Source organism: Apium graveolens, chromosome 11 (assembly GCF_009905375.1).
Source record: "Apium graveolens cultivar Ventura chromosome 11, ASM990537v1, whole genome shotgun sequence".
NCBI lineage: Eukaryota > Viridiplantae > Streptophyta > Magnoliopsida > Apiales > Apiaceae > Apium > Apium graveolens.
In genome coordinates, this window is record NC_133657.1 from 48625936 (window position 1) to 48643437 (window position 17502).

At 33.9% G+C, this 17502-nt stretch overlaps 1 long non-coding RNA gene across 1 annotated transcript in view; it reads left to right on the forward strand.

Annotated features, from left to right (window-relative positions):
- Nucleotides 1-1420: 1420 nt before the first annotated feature.
- The window catches only part of LOC141697169 (uncharacterized), a 40415-nt gene continuing 24333 nt past the window's right edge, over nucleotides 1421-17502 (forward strand). The window contains exons 1-2 of the long non-coding RNA XR_012564608.1: nucleotides 1421-1643; nucleotides 1727-1803. This is a non-coding gene — a long non-coding RNA (uncharacterized LOC141697169). The remainder of the gene's footprint in view (nucleotides 1644-1726; nucleotides 1804-17502) is intronic.

Here is a 17502-nt window from a genome sequence, read left to right on the forward strand (position 1 = left end):
TGACGTAATTGTCCCAATGTTTCGTAAGCTTTGAGCATGACGATCAGATACCAGTCTAATCCAGGTGAGGGTCACTGGATAGTTGTCATGAATATTTTTAAGTACTTAAAGAGGACTAAAGATTTATTTTTGGTATATGGAGAAGATACGAAACTAGTTGTAAAGGGTTACACTGATGCTAGTTTCTGAACCTAAGTTTTGGATAGACAAAGATGATTATGTGTCTATGTCTGGTTTGTGTTTTGTCTAAATATAAATGATATTAGCTTGAATAGTTCACAACAAGAACATTGATGATTCTATAATGGAAGCCAAATATATTGATGCTTTCGAAACAACCAAGGAGAATGTTTAGGCATGTCCTTAAGCGATATCACCTTATTAATGAGATTAATGATCAAGGAGATATATATAAAGTGCATAGTAATGATAATATTGCAGACCCACTGACTAAGGCTTTATCGCAGCAGAAGCACGGTGGTCATACTAGTTACATGAGTATTAGATACATGGGTGATTGGCTCTAGTGCAAGTGGGAGATTGTTAGTGTTTGTGCCCTAAGGACAACATTATAAGTTTTTGTTTAAGACACTTAGATTATTAATGTTTATGTTCTATCGATTATTCCCTTTATAATTTATTATGTCTTCATTTACTGCGATATAAATATTAGATTAATAAATATCCTTGGAATATGATATGAATTCTATATCTCAAAGTACATGACTTAGAAATGAGATTATGAGAATAGTATCAATATATCTAAAGGTCCCTAGTCGAGTATTATTATTTAGGGACAATAATAATGCATTAAGACCGGTGTGTTTGTTGTGTGATAATCACATCTTATTAATCATTTGTATAGTGATACTAAATTAAAAACACATGCAGATATAAATGTACATTGTGCTGGACAGACCTAATGTGAGATTCTTCATGTCTATTATGTCATAAATAATTCTCACTATGATAATGATGTAATGGTCCTTAGACTTGCACTACGCCATAAACGGCCTACTGCAATGCTTTTTCTAAAGCGTTACAAGCATTTCGTTGCGGTAGCTTAGAAAGTTGAGGTCTATTGTAACACCATGAAATTGGTGTTACAATAGCTGTTAACCTATTGTTACATGAAAGTGATGGTGTTACATAACATGTAACACTAGAAATAATATCATAAATTATATTATCATAAATTTACATTTTAAATTATTTCAAAAACAAATAATAATATATAAAATTAAAAAAACATTTTTTACTTATATAATTAAATAAAAATTAATTTATAAAAAAATAAATAGAAATATGCTATTCCTGAGGTGAATTGTCTGGGCGGTAGTTTTTCCCTCCAACTAAAAACTATGCTAACACACTCACACACTCACAATACACTCAGACACTCTCTCTCGATACACAAAAGCGCACACACACACGCACTTTCTTCTCGATACACAAACACACGCATTTTCACAAAAAAAATGATTCTCTTCTTCGATTCACGCTCGCATCCTAATTGAAGCATGGATTAACTGGTACTTGAATACACAAACATACACACTTTCTTCCATTAGGCTTACTAACACATCGATTTTTGTTTTATGGGTAATTAAGGTTCTTCAATTTGGGGGTTCTTCGATTAACTGGTAATATATCTTTATTTTCTTTTTTTACTCTTGCATTTAGTTGTATAAACTATTTTACTAACAGTTTATATCTTGCATTTCAGGGGATTGAAGTTTTTCAGGCCATTTGGGGGTTCTTCGATTTTTGAAGCATTTCAGTGGGTAAAAAGCTTGCATTAAGGTAAAGAACTTTCACTGGGTTTATATGTTTATGTGTTTAATAATTAATTATTGTATTTGTTCGATTGGGTTTATTTTGTGTTCGATTGGGTTGTTTTTATGTTCAATTGGGTTTGTTTTGTGTTCGATTGGGTTTATTTTGCGTATTATTGGGTTTATGCACGATGTTTGGGTATGGTTTAATTTAGTGATATACATGATATACTGTTCTTCAAGTTGGTTATGCTATTGAATAAGTTGGTATTTATTCTTATTTGTTAACCGAATAAGTGAGTATTTTTATGGTATGAATGCAGAGGTTTTTCTGTTTATGTATGATACGGTACTTGTTTTCGGTTTATATACTCACAATCCTTTATGAATAGTTGGTATTTTTCTGTTTAGTGATATGCACCTACGTTTACCTCAACTGTTAACGCGATAAGATAATTATATATATTGTAGATATTTCGAATTAGGGGAAATGTTTATATATGCTACTAATAAAACTGGTCCAGCTGGTTAGACTACTGTTGATATGTATTAATATGTATTGATATAGTAGATATTAATATTATGCTGACTTATAGGTGCACAATCTATTGAATCTGTTAACGGTAGATTTTAGAAATAGAAACTGGTTATGATAATATAAGATGGATAGGACTTCCAAGATACAACGAAGAATATGAAAAGGGGATAAAAGATTTTGTTGAGAAGGCATTTGCCATTTTTTCTGTTGATGATGAATTAAAGTGCCCCTACAAAGATTGTGATGATCGTAAGTGGCATCGTGCAGATGTATTTTATGATAATCTAATCTACAGGGAACCATCTCTGTCACATATCCAATGGATTTATAGGATTTCAGGAGCCAAAATAAGAAATAAGACCGATTTTAAGGACTGTGAAGCGGGGACTGCCTTCGGGGATAATTTACAAGAGATGTTCGATTGTACAGGTAGGAGATTTCAGAATGTAGAAGTAGGACCAAATGCGGAGGCTAAAAAATTTTATCGTCTTGTCGAGGAGGGAAAAAAACCTCTATATCCGGGCTACACAAAATTTTCTCGTCTAAGTTTTATTATCCGGATTTACCATTTGAAGTGTCTTCATGGAATTACCGAGTCGGGCTTCAGTGAGTTATTAGTTCTGATTACAGAGGCCTTTCCTGAAGCCAATGTACCTATATCTTTTACATCTGCTAAAAATATAATCAAAGACTTAGGTCTGCATTATCAAAAAAATACATGGCTGCCCCAACAGTTGCATGCTGTATTGGGCGATAATAAGGATAAAATAGTTTGTGATAAATGTTGGGTTTCGAGGTGCTAATGATGATCCAGTGAGAATTATTAGCAAAGTGCTAGCAAACGTCATGAGATACTTTCCCCTTAAAACTAGGTTGCAAAGAATTTTTATGTGCAAATAATTTTCTAAACTCATGACTTGGCATGCAACGGGACGGGTAGAAGATGGGAAGCTAAGGCACCCGGCTGATTCCTTAGCTTGGAAGATGATGGACACTAATTATCCTGAATTTTATTCGGAAATTCAAAATATAAGACTAGGTGTAGCTGCTGATGGATTCTGTCTGTATCGTACAATGAGTTTAACTCATACTACATGTCCTATTGTTCTAGTAAACTACAACCTGCCTCCTTGGATTTGCATGAAACAAGAAAATTTAATTCTTTCGACGTTGATATCGGGTCCACATTCTCCTTTAAACAGTATCGACGTATATATGCAACCATTAATCGCCGAGTTGAAAGAGTTGTGGGATATTGGCATCCAAACTTATGATGCCATGACTGATCAAAACTTTAATTTATGGGCAGGGGTACTCTGGACCATTAGCGACTTTTCGGGCTATGCTGTGTTGTCCGGTTGGAGCACAAAAGGGTAAGTTCGCGTGCCTGGTGTGCCATTACGAGACCTGCTCAGAATATTTAAAACACAGCCATAAGATGTGTTATATGAGTCATCATAGGTTTCTTGATCCTTCCCATAAATGGAGGTTTGACAAGAAAAAATTTAATGGGGCAATTAAGACGAGGCAGATTGCAGAACCGTTGACGGGAACAGAGGTTGAACAGCAGTTGTTTGGGTTTAAAAACCAATTCGGGGAAAATAAAAAAGAAAGCGTGAAACTGGCATCCCTTTTAAAAAGAAGTCCATTTTTTTCGATTTGCCTTATTGGAAGCATAATCCATTAAGACATAACCTCGATATCATGCACATCGAAAAAAAATTGTGAAAATATATTAGGTACCTTGCTTAACATTAGTGGCAAGTCAAAAGATCATTTGGCAGCCTAATTTGATTTACAAGAAATGAGAATACGGAAGTCCCTTCATCCGGTGGAATCTTCTGATGGGAAATCGTATGAAATTAATGCAGCCTTATTTGACATGTCAAATAAGGAGAAATATATATTTTTCAAGGTATTGAAGAATGCAAAATTACCTTACGACTGTGCCTCTAATATTAGTCGTTATGTGCACATAAACGAGAGGAAGGTATTGGGGGCATAAGAGCCACGATGCGCATTTTATACTTCATTATCTGTAGTAATTTGCTGTGAAGAAATCTGTCAAAGCTGATGTTGCGAAGCCGTTGATAAAATTCAATGCATTTCTTCGAGATCTCTGGAGTAAGACCATTCACTTGGATTGTGACGCCCTCCAAACCCGGGGTCTAGATTTGGGGGTCACTAGCCAATAAACCATAATAAATAATCACAGCAGAATAATATAATAAATATGACCCCTTGCATACACTGAATCAATCACATGTTATAGTATGAAACATGCACTAATACAAACCAACTGTTATTAAAAACCATAAGTCTAATTAGTTTTACAGCTTATTCAAATTTTATTACAAACCTCTAGGCTTATTCAAGCGTCCCAAAACAGTTTACCTGGAAAACACACCCAACTATCTACAAGCACTCGACTTCTGTTCAAACCTGGAACTCAAGCCTGCTCTGGCTTAGCTGAAAGATTAGATTGATAAACAAGTATGAGCGAAAGAAATGCTCAGCAAGCAGTATAAAATGTGCTTTAAATGATAAACCACATTTTGATAATAACTGAACAACGGGATAAAATCAGTAATATTTGATCAATAATAAACGCTTCACAAGCTATCAGCAATAAACGAAAATTTTTAGATTGGAATCTAACTCCGACGGACGTACTATCACATGCTGATCAGCCCGTGTGATAGCACTGGTTCATGATGCATAGAAACATGTCCCCAAAACATGAGTACTCAAATAAAAAGGGAATATATATGCCTGTGGCACAAATTGTATCATAATATTTCATATAACACAAAGAAATAGCCCTCCGCTGGACCGTCCATCCCGGTCACTTACGCATTCATCCAATCCATAAAACATTTTGATCAAAGGAGCCGAATCAAAGGACATCCTTAACTGTATAACTCCCCATTTCTCATGGTCCGGAGCTATCTCAATGATCGATGGCAAATAACTAGAACAATTAGTTATTCACTAATCTCAATCCAACGTTTCACTGTATAGAGCAATTTATAGTGAAATATAAAACATTTAACTATTATGAACTTAGAATAGTATGGAAATTGAAAGAATAAGGTTCAAAGTCAATATCACTTGAATGATAAGTGAAGATATAGATATTTGCATAATATGATTCGAAATAAACGTCACATAAATGATAAGTGAAGTTAGGGGTACTTGCCTGGTATGCTAGATAACCTCTTACTGTAACTTTGCTTATAGCTGCTGGCTACTATCTCCATCTAACACTTGACCACACTCCTTGCTACTCGATTCTATAAACAAAAGGACTATCTTAATTGACAGAACCAAACTCAATCGACGTAACTATACGTCTTGACATCTACCCGATCATTTATAACTAAGCATGGAATTTTAAAACTGTAAACAGATAGCATGCGTATCACATAACACGTAATCATGGCATTCGTATAATACGTAATCACATATTTCATGTAATACATAAGTCAGATCATTAAAAGAAATGTCTCAGAGTTGAATTCGGGTCACTAATAATACTTACCGATCAGATACCAACTCAAACTGATACACAAATCAAATGTTATTGCAATACGAAATAAATTAGGGCTTAAAAGTATTTTTATTGTAAGCGCAATGTTTTTCTGAGTCTATACGCGTTCGTTTCGTATTAAACGGACGAACGGTTTAATTATTATGAATAAAATAATAAATAAATGGAAATAAATCAATTAATAATAATTTTAATTGACTTTTAAATACCAAAATATAATTTTTAAATTTTTTTAGGAATTATTTGAATTAAATATAAATAATTTACATTTATTTAACTATTTATAAATAAAATTAATTGATTAACTGAATTAATCAATTAATTAAACTCATAAATAATTAACTAAAATAAACTATAAATAATTAAATCAAATTGAATTTTGAAAATAATAAAGAAAAATATTTGGGAATTCAAAAGAATTAGGAAAATAATTTTTAGAATTTAAAAATGATAAGTAAATGATTTTTAAACATAAAATAAATGATTTTTGGTAATAAGAAAGTAATTTCAAAATAAATTTTAAAAAAGAAAGACAGAAACAGATTTTAAGATTTTGAATTTGGGGAGAAAGGATCAAGGGACTAGGGTTAGGGTTTCGTCCGGGTCGGGTCATGGGTCAAAAATCGGGTTGGGGAAGAACATCAAGAACCCTGCCGGAACAGTTGCAGATTTCGGCGAAGGCCGAGAATTCGGCGATGTTCCGACGAGGTCAAAACAGTCCCGATTTCACCGATTTTCAGTCCACAGTTACATCATTTCTTTCTAACATTCCAGTCACGATCAGAACACTTGCAAACCGTCTCGAAACAGCGAGTAATCATCCCCTCCGTCGAAGAACCGACGAGGTCGAGGCGAAGCCGACGATTTTCCGGCCGAACTTCGTTTCCAGTGATAACATCACCAAAATCAATCATTTATATCTCAAATAAAACCTGGAATCAATACAAATCTATTATAATTATCCAAACAATCATCCCATCAACGTATAAAAACACTAGATTCGATTGAAACTAACAATTAAAATTTAATTTGATCCATATCTTATATCAGTTGTTTAATCAATTTATACTTATGAATCAATTGCAATTTAACAGATAATACTACTCATGTCACACAAACAATCCAACAATCACTAGATTGCAAAGCCCCAATTCGAAGGTTATAAACAAAAAAATCAAAAAATCGATTTGATTACCACTTGATGAATCTGATTGTACGAATATGAAGCTGATGATCCAAGCTTCGTTTTGGATATTCAAGCTTTAAAATCCGAAATCAAAATCACTCAAAAAAATAGGATTGATTCTCTAAGTTAAGAACATCCCCAAGAACAGTTTCTTGGTTTTTCTTTTATTTTCTGATTTTTTTAAACACCAATAAAATAATAAAAACAAAACAACTGCTATTTATATATATACAGAAATTAATACCCCAAAATAAATTGAGGGTGCTTTTGTCCCCTAATTATCATAATTTGGGCCCCAAAATAATAATTACGGGAAATAATTTTAAAAACGATAAAATACAAAATTAATGTCAAAATTTCCCAAAAATTGTGAATAATTCGAAAATACAAAATAAAGGGTATTTGAAATACGAATAATTTTATAAAAATAAAAACACAGATTTTGTGGGGTTTGATGTCCCGGTGGGGTCCCGGTCCGTTGATTTTTGAAACACGAAAACGCTCCCTAAATTACTAGAAAATCCCGAAAACACCTAGAATACATTCAAACACGGATAAAATGAAATAAAACAAGTACCTTAATAAAGATGCTAATAAATACGCGTCCCGATTGCAGATAGATTCATATAATTGCAGTTTAAACATATATTAATCAATCGAAAAATTTTCTGGCCCGCACAGAAACACACATAACAACTGTAACATCTAATATCATGGAAATAATCACCTTAAATTTATAAAACACATAATATTTATTTATTTAACATATAATATTCACATAATTTTCCCGGATATTACATCCTTCCCCCTTAACAGGATTCTGACCTCATAATTAGCCTAAGAAAACAAGTGAGGATACTTGGATCGCATTTCACTTTCCAATTCCCAAGTCGACTCTTCAACCTTGGGATTCCTCCACAAAACTCGCACTAAAGATACAGACTTATTCCTAAGCACTCTTTCTTTCCTATCTAATATCTACACTGGTTGCTCTACAAAAGATAAATCTGGCTGAATCTCGATTGGCTCATATTCTATCACATGGTTCGAATCAAGCAAATAACGCTTTAACATTGACACATGGAACACATTGTGAATATGCTGCATGTGAGGTGGTAATGCTAACTCGTAAGCAACCTTTCCCACCCGCCTCAAAATCTCGAAAGGGCCAACATAACGCGGACTCAGCTTTCCTTTATTCCCGAATCTTAATAAACCCTTCCAAGGGGAAACCTTCAATAACACTGCTTCACCAATTTCAAATTCCATATCCTTTCTGGCAGGATCATCATATTTGCGTTAACGATCTTGTGCCGCTATTAATCTTTTTCGAATGAGTTCTATTTTCTCTTTTGTCTGCTGGATCAATTCTGGACCCAAAATCTTTCTCTCACCGACTTCTTCCCAACATATTGGACATCTGCATTTTCTCCCGTACAAAACTTCGTAAGGCGGCATTCCAATACTGGTATGATAACTGTTGTTGTAGGAGAATTGAACCAATGGCAAATGTTCGTCCCAACTTCCTTCAAAATCTAGTGCACATACCCTTAACATATCTTCAATAGTTTGAATCGTTCTTTCACTTTGACCATCTGTTTGCGGATGATACGCGGTACTCATGTTCAGCTTCGTTCCGAGACAATCTTGAAAACTTCTCCAAAATCTTGAATTAAATCGAGGATCTCGGTCTAAAACTATAGATACTGGAACTCCATGTCGTGTCACAATTTCCTTATGATATAACCGAACCAATTTATCCATTGAAAATCTCTCGTTGATAGGAAGAAAATTCGCTGACTTCGTCAATATGTCAATAATAACCCAAATAGCATCATGATTTGCCCTGGTCCTTGGTATTCCAACTACGAAATCCATCGCTATATGCTCCCACTTCCATTCTGGAATGTCCAATGGCTGTATTAGTCCACTGGGCCTTTGATGTTCCGTTTTAACTCACTGGCACGTATAACATTTACTCACCCACTCAACAATCTCTTTCTTCATACTTGGCCACCAAAAGTTTTCTCTTAAATCTTCGTACATTTTCGTACTTCCGGGATGAATTGAATATCTGGAGTTGTGAGCATCTCGAAGAATTTCATCTTTCAGCCCGGCTACATTGGGTATCCATATTCTGGAAGCAAATCTTAAGATTCCTTTATCATCCTTTTGACTCCCTAGCTCTTCTCTTGTCAAACTGTCTCATTCATGGCTCATTACTTCTTCCTGACATCTTCTTATCTTCTCTCATAGTTCTGGTTGAAAAGACATTGTACACAACACATCTGTAGACATACTTGGGGTACTGACTTCTATTTCAAGTTTCTCAAATTCCTTGATCAATTCCTCAGATGAAGTGATCATGTTTAACCTTTCTTTTCTGCTCAGAGCGTCGGCCACCACATTTGCTTTACCTGAATGATAGTTAATGGTACAGTCGTAGTCCTTGATCAATTCGAGCCATATTCTATGTCTCATATTTAATTCCTTCTGGGTAAAGGTATACTTTAAACTCTTGTGGTCCGTGTAGATCTCGCACTTTTCCCATACAAACAATGCTTCCAAATATTTAATGCAAACACTATAGCTGCCAATTCCAAATCATGCGTCAGATACTTCTCTTCATGTGGTTTTAACTGTCTTGAAGCGTAGGCTATCACTTTGTCATGCTACATCAATACACATCCCAATCCTTTATAGATCACAAAGTTTCCTTGATCATCTGGTAAGACTAGCACTGGTGAAGATACTAATCTATCCTTTAATTCTTGGAAACTTTCCTCGCAGTTCTCGTCCCATTCAAATTTCTGGTTCTTCCTGGTGAGCTTTATCAACGGCGTAGCTATCTTCGCAAAATCTTGCACGAATCTTCTGTAGTAACCTGCCAATCCCATGAAACTTCTTTCTTCTGTTGGTGTCTTTGGTCTCTCCCAGTTGATTATGGCTTCAATCTTTGCTGGATCCACTTCCACTCCTTTATTGCTAATCACGTGCCCAAGAAATCGTACTTCTTTTAACCAAAATTCACACTTGGAAAACTTTGCGTACAATTTTTCCCGTCGCATTATTTCCAGAACTATCCTTAAATACTCTGCATGCTCTTCTTCTGTCTTGGATTATATCAAAATGTCATCTACGAACACGATCACAAATTTATCCAAATACTTCTTGAATACTCGATTCATCAGATCCATGAAAGCTGTTGGTGTATTGGTTAATCCAAATGCCATCACTAGAAACTCATAATGCCCATATCTAGTTCTGAATGCGGTCTTCGGAATGTCTTCTGGCTTGATCTTCAGTTGATGATATCCAGATCTTAAATCTATCTTAGAAAACCATACAATGCCTCTCAATTGGTCAAACAAATCATCGATCCTTGGTAACGGATACTTGTTCTTAATAGTCAGCTTATTCAGTTCTCGATAGTCAATACACAGTCGCATACTCCCGTCCTTCTTCTTGACAAACAGTAATGGTGCACCCCATGGGGATACACTGGGTCTTATAACTCTTTTCTCTAGAAGATCTTGTGTAATATCCGGGATATTGTGTGCAGTTATTTTTATCGATAAATGATTATTATGTGATTATTATGTGATTTTTGGTGAATTATTTGACGATTGGTGTTGTTATGTGGATGTTGATATGTGGTAAAGTATGTTAATTTTATTATGTCCAGAATATATATTAGATAACTAAGATATTTTTCTGGTAATTTTTAGACTGTCATATCATTTTATATTAATTTATGAACTTATTAATTATTTTTTGAATAATTACAAAATTATTTTATAAAGCCGGGAATCGTCCAACTTCAACCATTTTTACGTTTTCTTAACCCGAAACTTTTCCGAAAACTCCTTCCTAACCGAATCTGGTAATTCCGGACATTTTCCGTGTTTTGACTTTTTCAATCCGGATTACGGGTTGACCCGTGCGCGGCCCGGTGCAAAATTTTTGACACGGTAATCATTTCGGTGAATCAACAAAACCCGTATTCTTGAAAGACGGGATATTATTACATTATTTTCATATAAAGTGTTTCATAAAAAGTACGGTTACATTATTTTCATATAAAGTGTTTTATAAAAAGTCCGGTTTGGATAATTATCCAATACGGGTATTAATTCGGATCGTTTTGCAGTTACTTAACGGCTAAGTAACTAATTTATCGATCCAAAACGATCCAAAATGAACCAATATTCCATAAATATATATAGCCCTTTTATTATTTTATTTTATTTGTATAATCATAATCGATCAGTAAAAATATCGAATTTACAGAGGAAAAACCCTAAAAACGTTACGTTCTTGAGAATCAAACGCACGAACGAAGGCGTTATCGAACTCTGATTCGGGCGTGCAATATATCAAAACGAAGCTCTTGAAAATACCTTTCTGAATCAACCATCCATTTTTGTGCAGAAATCAAGGTATTTTTCTGATTTAATTATTTTAATTCGAATTATTTATGGATTAAATTAGGAATTTTTGTTCTTGATATTTTTGATATGATTTGATGGTATAATCATATAGATCCTTTCTTCCTGGTCATTTTGGTATATTATATGTCAAAAACGGAGTTCAATAACATGCTCAAAATTGGGTTTGATTCTCGGATTGTTAAATCAGGGTTAATAATGTTGGATTTTTAACGCAGCGGGGGCATGGAAAACACTTTTACACATACAAAATCCAAATAAAAGCATATAAATCGTGAATAAAAATTCGAGGGATCGAATCTAACCTTTTAATATAATTCGGAGACAATAATTAGAGATCCTTAGCAGTTGCTCCTCAAGTGTGAAGCACTCCACCGGTATACACCAAGAAAACGATGTTAAGGAGGAGGAAGAAGGTGGAGAGAATTGGGTTTTCCAAACTTTTTGGGTTTTCGGGTTTGATGTGGGTTAGAATAAAATAGGGTCTATAATAGTGTATTTATAGGCAAAATTTTCAGCTGAAATTTTCCCATAAATATTATTATTATTATCCCATTTATTATTCTCATTAATAATTAAAACACCTTTTAATTATTAATCCTTTTTCTAAACACTTTAGAAATAATTCTCTCTCTTGATTTAATTTCCAAAAATTAAATCCTTTAATTAATAATATTAAGAACTTTTCTTAATTAATTTATAATCAATTAAATCTCATTTAATCAATTATTAAATTTGCCAATTAATTATTTATTTCACAAATAAATAATTATTTAGCCATTATTAATTAATTCCTCCACCATTAAATTATTCTCCTTTTATGGTGTGACCCTGTAGGTTCAATATTAAGCCGGTAGTAGAAATAAATAATAATAAAACTATTTTATCATTATTTATATAAATTCTCTAATTTATTAAATATGATTAATTAATTAATCACATTTATTCTACATCGTGAGGGATACTTCTCAGCATATCGCGACTATCCGGATAATATGAATTCACTGCTTAGAATATCAAGAACCTATTCAGTGAATAGTTACCGTACAATAAACTCCTTCTACCCTACAATGTCCCGATTAAATACAAGGCATGGATCTCGTGTCAAGCCTATCTAATTCAATCACTTGCTTACCATTTACTATGCTTAGTTCTATGCAAATTAGAAACTCCTTTCTAATTTCATTTACTCTGGCCAGCGATTCCTGAACTAGCATAAATGGATCAGCCTTGAACATTCGCTTCCTTCACTGGAAGGGATAGATCCTTTATTGATCATACACTATCTTCGTGTACAAATTCCTATTCCCAGAAGAGCCCTAATAATTGTCCCTAGAGACTAAGAACTAAACCAAAGCATAGTTCAGTGTACACAAGATGACTATGATGACCTCAAGTCTAAGGATACTTGTACAACTATCACTAGGTGAACAACTGCTGACACGTGAGTGAACTCCATCAGTTGTTCAGCTGTGCGAGTCATGTTCAGTGAACTTATTCTATAATAAGCACCTACATACTAGCTATAGTGTCACCACACAAATGTCTATGAGAACAGACATCCTTCATAATGAAGCAAACATAGTATGTACCGATCTTTGCGGATTATTAATTACAAGTTAGTAATCCTATGACCAGGAACTATTTAAGTTTAGAGTTATCATCTTTTTAGGTCTCACTATTATGATCTCATCATAATCCATAAAAAGCTTTACTCCAAACTATCGTATATCTTATTTAAACACTTAAATAGATAGAGCCCGTAATAAAAACAAAACAAGTCTTTTATTAAAATCAATGAAATCAAAACAGATTACATAAAGAGTTATTCCTAAATCCTAATACATGATTGGACTTAGGACATATTCCTTTCAAATAAGCGATGAATGTTCTTAATTGAGATTTAGGATTTTCTGATTCGGGGGTTATGGATTAGTTTTGATGATATAAAGAGTTTCCTGGCATCGTTTATATTCAATTCAAGTATTTATTTGTATGGAACGATACTCGGAAGTGGTTAGTCAAGGTGGTCGGATTTCTGACCGGTTTTAATGGAGATATCACCGGATTTTATATACGGACACAATCTGCGGTTGTTATTGTAGTAATTGGATTTCTGTTAGGATGTTGATTGAAACCCAGTCGAAAGGAAGGCCAAATCGCGATGTTTTGACTGAGATCGGAGCCTCGCCGGAGCTGCCAAGTGTCGCCGGATTCTGGGTTTCAGCCGGTGGTTCTTGGCAGACGCGACCTGTTTCTTCCCAACTCGTTTGGGTTCTTTTCCGACCCGCCTTCGATCCAATTTCCCTTAACTCTGTTTCTAAAAATCTGTTTCTACATATTTTTGTTTAAAAATTAATTCAAAATCCTATTTATAAATTCTAAAAATTCATTTTTAATTCTAAAATTCATTTCAATTATTTATTAATTCCAAAAATAAATCTGATTTATTTTATTAATTAATTTTAATTATTTTAATTAATTTAATATTAATTTAATATTAATTGATTAATTAATTTAATTAATTATTAGTTGATTTTAATTGATTTAATAATGGGATTTAATTATTTAATTGGATTTAAAAATTCCGAAAAATAGTTTCGAGCTTTAAAATATTATTTTAAATTATTTTCAAAGCTCGATAATTATTATAAAATTATTTTAAAGTCAGATTCGGGTGTTTGAACCCTATTATTTAATTATAAAATGATTCGGAGTCCCGTTTTAATTCCGAAAAATGTTCAAAAATTCGTATTAAATACCTGGAAAATCATTTTGACCCTAAATCTTCTTTGAAAAATTATTTTGATCGAATATCTTGCGTGCTATGTTCTACGTGCTATCTGATTGATGTGTTATATGCCTATGTGGTTGTTGTTTGACGGTTTTTGCTATAACTTTCAATCCATAAATCGGATTTGGGTAAAACGAAGGGTAGATAAAAGCTTATGACGTCTCTGTGACGATTAGAATGATATGAGATTGAGTATTGACAGATACTTGTGATGCCTAAAAGAGTAAGCGAGGCATAGAAAAGAAGGCCAGTGATCGGTAAATAGAACTGAAGTGTAGAAAAAGAAAGCAAGTGATCGATGAATAGAAGCAAGGCATAGAAAAAGAAGGAAAGTGATGGAAAAGTAAAACTGTTAGATGGGTACAAGTAAAGTTGGAAATCATCGGTGATAAGGCAAGTACTTTTGAACTGTTAGATATATTTGATAATGTCATGACTAATATGATTTATATTTAGTTTTCAGATCTTACTTAAATAGGACAAATCAGTACTTAACTGAAATCAGCACTTATACTGAAATCAAAACTTAAGTTATCAGTACTTAAGGTTCAGGAGATATTTATCAGGAGATAATATCAGGACTTAAAGGAAATTTTCAGATAAGGAAGGCGGCTGATTGAAAGGAAAGAAGATCAAGATAAACGTAAGAAGAGATATGCATGAAGAAGGAATTCTATGAAGAATGTAATACTTGGAAGAAAAGATATCTGATTGATATATTTTAGGAAGCAGAATTATATTCCATATCAATTAGCGATTATCTTATAACTGTGTAGTATATAAACACAGACATAGGGTTTACACTATAAGTGTTATCATTATCGAGAATATTATTCATTATAACCCTATCAGCTCTCGTGATATTTGTTCATCACTGAGAGAGGACAGTTCCATATTATAACAGAGTTTATTGCATTGAATAAAGTCTATTTTTTGTTACTTGTGTTATTTGAATTCGATTTGATTGTGCTATACACTGTATTCAACCCCCTTCTACAGTGTGTGTGACCTAACAAGTGGTATCAGAGCCGATCTGTTAACACACAAACAGTTTAAGTTCCAAAAACAATCATGTCTGAAGTAGAAACTCCAACTAAGCCCACCAAAACTGAAGAACCTCCAAAGACACAAATCCATAGTTGATATGAGGCTATTAGAGTTCTCATATTGAAACCATCTGAATATCCCATATAGAAGGTGAGGATGACTATGTTTCTAGAAGCTACAGATCCAGAATATCTTGATAGAATCAAGGAAGGACCTCACAATCCAACAAAACTCGTTGTTGCAGTTGCAGGTGAAGCAACAAAGTCTGTACCAAAAGAGAAGAGTGATTACACTGCTAAAAATATCGCATCAATTGCTAAGGATGCTAAGGTACGACACTTGCTGTATAGTGCCATTGATAATGTAATGTCAAATAGGGTAATAAACTGCAAAACTGTAAAGGAGATATGGGATACCTTGGAAACAAGATGTCAGGGAACTGATTCTATTAAGAAGAACAGGAAGACAATACTCACTCAAGAGTATGAACACTTTGACTCAAAGGCTAATGAGTCATTGACTGATTTATATGATAGATTTGTCAAACTCTTGAATGATTTGTCACTGGTTGATAAGGAGTATGATCTTGAAGATTCAAACCTTAAATTCCTGTTAGCTCTTCCTGAAAACTGGGATTTGAAGGCCACAATCATAAGAGACAACTATAATCTTGAAGAAACAACTCTTGATAAAATCTATGGGATGCTCAAGACTCATGAACTTGAGATAGAACAAAGAAGCAAGAGGAAAGGAGGAAAGTCAAGGACAGTTGCTCTTAAGGCTGAAGAAGAATCTCCCAAGGCAGCTACCTCAAGGAAAGGCAAGGGTAAAGCGCTCTTCACAAAGTCTGATACTGAGTCATCAAGTTCTGATAGTGATGGTGACTCAGAAACTGAAAGCTCGCCTGAGATGGATGCTGATGAAGATATGATGAAGCTGTGTGCTCTTATGGTAAAAGGAATCACAAGGATTGCATACAGGAAGTTCAGGAAGGGAAAAAAGTTTTCCAGGAAAGGTGCAAGTTCTGATAAGAAGAATTTCAGAAAATCTGATGGCAAAGGAGGGAAGTCTGACAGAGGAGACTACACAAATGTCAAATGCTACAACTATGGTGAAAAAGGCCACATATCTCCTGATTGCAATAAATTGAAGAGTGACAAAGGCAAGACTCTTGTCACAAAGAAGAAAAGCTGGACAGATACTTCAGATTCTGAAATTGAGGAGAACTATGCCTTGATGGCAAATACTGATATGGCGAATGCTGATAGCAGTCCTGAAGCTGCTGAGTTAAAGGTACCTCAAACTACTTATGCCTTTCATACTGATGATATTAATGAGTTGAGAAGATATCTTAAAACCATGTTCATTAGCTATAGAGATAATATTTTAACATATGAAAGATTAACTTCTGAAAATCTTGCTTGTAAAAAGAGGAATGATTATTTAGAAAAAGAGTTAGTCATGTTCCATCAAACTTAGAAAGATAGAGATGATGTTTTCTATATTAGGGATGAAGTACTTAAAATGAATGAATCTCTAAAAGCTGAGTTAGAAAAGGAAAGAGAGATTATCAGGACTTGGACTAACTCTGGCAGAACAACTCAGAATTTGTTAAGTAGTGGAAACTGGAAAGAGGGCTTAGGTTATGAAGATGATAAGAATGATAAAGGAACTGTAGATATTAAGCCTATAGTTGTTAAACAAAAGCCAAAGTTAAAACCTGTTAAGTTTGTAGCTGTAAAGTCTGATACTGAGAAATCAGAAGTTAAAAAGGAATTAACTTCTGACAAACTAAAATAGGAAAAGACAACTGAAGTAAACGTAGGCTTAATGACTAAGAACCAGCTTAAGCATAAGCTGAAAGATGTTAAGAATGCAAACAAGGTAAAATCACCTAGGAAAAATAGGAATGGAAAGGAAGGTGTGAATAAAAGCAATGATTATAAGCCTATTCCTGATGCTCCTAGAAAAATGTGTCATAACTGTGGAAGTTCTAACCATCTGGCTTCTTTTTGCAGGAAGAATAAGAACATAAACTCCTTACCTTCAAAGTCAGGAGTTAAGAGTCAGTCTGTTAGATATAAGCCACAAAATCCTTGTTTTCATTGTGGTAGTTTATGGCATTCCATTTATACTTGTAAGGAATATCATAGTTTGTACTATG